The sequence below is a fragment of the Galeopterus variegatus genome, unplaced genomic scaffold (genome assembly GCF_000696425.1).
Source record: "Galeopterus variegatus unplaced genomic scaffold, G_variegatus-3.0.2 Scaffold23299, whole genome shotgun sequence".
NCBI classification, from domain to species: domain Eukaryota; kingdom Metazoa; phylum Chordata; class Mammalia; order Dermoptera; family Cynocephalidae; genus Galeopterus; species Galeopterus variegatus.
Genome location: NW_007749410.1, coordinates 1 through 3595, shown reverse-complemented (window position 1 = coordinate 3595; position 3595 = coordinate 1). Strand labels below are relative to the sequence as shown.

General features: G+C 42.2%; 1 pseudogene; it reads left to right on the top strand.

The window, feature by feature from the left end:
• Positions 1-208: 208 nt before the first annotated feature.
• On the top strand, positions 209-1715 carry LOC103583469 (annotated as a pseudogene).
• The last annotated feature ends 1880 nt before the right edge of the window (positions 1716-3595 follow it).

Below are 3595 nucleotides of genomic sequence, written 5' to 3'. Positions count from 1 at the left end.
CAGACCGGCCGCTCACTGGCGGAGCGCGGTGCGGGCGCGACACCGGGGGTTGCGATCCCGTTGCCGGTCCCCGGTGCGGGCCCGACACCGAGGGTTGCGATCCCGTTACTGGTCAGTAAAAAAGACAAAAAGGAAAAAAAAAGAAAAACATTTCATTGGTGCACAGACTCTATTTCTTCAAGAAAAGTACCCAGTAAATGTAACCTTGATGGAATTAATTGGAAAAATATGTCAAGAGTTAACCACTAATAATAGAAAGCGTTCAGGAAAGAAATCTAATGATGTCAGTCAGTGTGAGAAATTGCTTCCTCATATTAACCATGAAAAAACTCACACTAGAGGGAAGCTTAGTGAATTGAATAAAAATGAGAACATCTTCTATTATAATGTGGGTTTTATTCAGCAACAGGAGATTCACATGGTGGAGCAGCTGTTTGCGTTTGATGAGTGCATTCATGCCTTCCACAAGAATGCTCTCTTCACATGTAAGGGAGCTCGCACAAGCGAGGGACTCTGTGTCTATAATTACTGTGAGAAAAGCTTCAGGGATGAGGCAAACCTCATGTTTCAGCAGAAAGTTTACTCAAAGGAGAGTCACTGTGAATTTAATGAGTGCAGGGAAAGCTGTGATAAGCAAGTCCTCTGGAATAAACGTCATAGAGTTCACATGGGCAAGAAATACCGCAAGTGCAGTGTATGTGGGAAAACTTTCTTCTGGAAGTCCAACCTCACAGTATATCAGAGAACACGCACAGGAGAAAAGCCTAATGAATGTAAAGGAATGTGGGAAATCTTTTCACTATAAACCAGCCCTTGCTGTACATCAAAGAATTCACACAGGAGAGAGGCCCTATGAATGTCAGCATCAAAGAGTACACATGGGGGAGAAGCCTTTCAAATGTAGTGAATGTGGAGAATCTCTCTCCCAAAAGGCAGGCCTGACCATGCATCAGTGATCTCACACAGGAGAAAAGCCCTACAAATGGAAGGAGTGTGAGAAATCCTTCAGTATAAAGTCTAAACTCACTGTACACCAGGGAATGCACTCAGGGGAGAAACCCTGTGACTGTGAAGAATGTGGGAAAACATACCATATGTAGTGAACCCTCAGTAAACGTCAAAGACTTCACACACAGAAAAAAATACATGAATGCAGTGAATGTGGGGAGACCTTCCATGGGAAGTCAGTTCTTAAACATCAGAGAACTCATACAGGGGAGAAACCTTATGAGTGCCTGAATGTAGGAAAGCCTTTTCTGAGAAGTCATCCCTCAGTAAACATCAGGGGATTCACACAAGGGTGAAGCTGTATCAATGTAATGAGTGTGGAATGTTTCTATGATAGTTCATCCCTTGTTAAACATAAGAGAATTCACTCAGGGGAGAAACCGTATCAATGTAATGGATGTGAAAAATCTTTGTCATAGTTCATCCCTTGTTAAGCATGAGAATTCACTCAGAACAAACCCGGTAAATGTAATGAATGTGGGAAGACCTGTGAGAAGTCGGTTCTCCTTAAACATCAGAGAATACATACAGGGGAGAAACCTTATGAATGCATTGAATGTAGGAAAGCCTTTTCTGAGAAGTCATCCTTCATTAAACATCAGAGGGTTCACACAGGGGAGAAACCTTTTGATTGTAACAAATGTGGGAAAGCGTTCTGCCAAAAATCAGAGCTCATTCAATATCAGGGACTGCATACATTCCTATGAATGTAAGGAATGCGGGAAAACATTTTGCCAGAAGGCATCTCTCAGTGTATGTCAGAGAACACACACAGGAGAGAAGCTGTATCAATGTAATGAATGTAGAAGATCTTTCTATGATAGTTCATACCTTGTTAAACATAAGAGAATTCATGCAAGGGACAAACGCTATAAACGTAATGAATGTTGGAAGACCTTCAGCTACAAACCAGCTCTTGCCACACATCAGAGAAAACATACAGAAGAGAAGCACTAACAATGGTGGTGTTAAACTGTCCTACCATAATAACTCAGAGCATTTGGTATGACAAAAAGTATACCCAGGGAAGAATTGCTCTGGATATAATGTGTGGTAAATCCTTCTACCAAAGTCAACTTTCAGTTTACTTCACAGAACTCATGGGGGAGAAACCAAGGCAATGTGTTTACCAGTGTGGATTTCGTTTTCCTGCTGGGCACATAGCTAGTCTGTGTGTCTCAGCCCCTCCTACATCTGGGGAGACCATGTGAATGAGGTCCAGCCAGTGGGTATGAGCATTCATGCTGTAACATCTAGGTCTGACGTGCAGTGGCCTCCGTGGCCACCCTGTGTGTCCCTGCTGTTCTCTAGGGCAGGAATGTAGATGCTTCTATTGAGAGGTCGGTGCTCAGTGTGTACTGATGAATTCACACAAGAGCGGAAACTCCTGTTATCATCCTCAGAGTTCAGAAGCCTCATCCATATATCAAACTCATTGTTATTCGAGAAGTTAGAGTTAAGAAGTCTAGAGATAACAACAAATGTAGGAAAGCCTTTATCAAAAGATGATACCTCATTGAACCTCAGGTAAATAAGAGTAGAATAGAACAGAAATGTTTGATTTTCTGAAAAGTTTTCAGCAAATCATACTTTTTTATATTTCAGAGAATTCATACTGAGGGAAACTGAATTTAGAAAATATACAGATATTTTTCTTTAGAAAAAATGCTTACATTGTGGTAACAAAATTTTTATTAAGTACAAAATATTTCCTGTTGTTATAGCCACTGAAGAGCAAACATCACAAATATTCTGAATAAATCAGGTATATAGAATTCAACATGTGTGTGAAGAGTCTTCGAGCTGTGGGGGACTTTTATATGTATGCCATGTGATAGATAATTTCTGTGTTTAACTTTTTATTGGAACCCAACAGAATCAAACTCAAAAGTCAATATTAGTTTAATAACCATTTTCATTTTTTATTGTAAAAGAGTATGATTTCCTTGCAACGAATTTGTAGGAGCTTTTAATGCTTCTGATTTGCCACTGAACAGCTCTCATGCACTTCTTCCTTGCCAGCAGAGCCTTGTTTTTGTTTTATTGTCTGTCTACTGTATGATTCAGGGGGTAATGATTGGTCTCACCTAATTCTGAAAAATGTTTCTTGGTCAGTGATTGGTTTTTGTTTTTGTTTTGTTTTGTTTTGTTTTGGCAGGACAACTATATATTTATTTCTTAAAATTTTATTAATATATTTTTTTACATTCTAGGATGTTGTAGAGCTGTTGGGAGGGAGGGGGAGAGGGGAAAGGGGAAGGAAATAAGATGGAAGGAGGAGGAAGGAGGAGGGGTGGGACTGATGCCTGTGGCACCCCCCACATTCCCACAGGGGAGACCAGTGGGCTTCCAGTGGTGGCTTGATCATTGCCAGGCTGGTGCAGATGTCAAGGGGGTGTGGCAATAGCCTTCGCCCTCCATCACCCCAGCTCAGGAACCCGGGGCCCTTCTTGCTGAGGCTTGCTGGTTGCTGCTGTGCTGGTTGCTCATGCGGAGGGGGCATGGATGAGGCCCTTGGCCTCCCATCTCCCCAGCTCAGGTGAGCCCCGGGCGCCTCCTGTGGTGGCTCGGTGGTTGCCACTGGGCT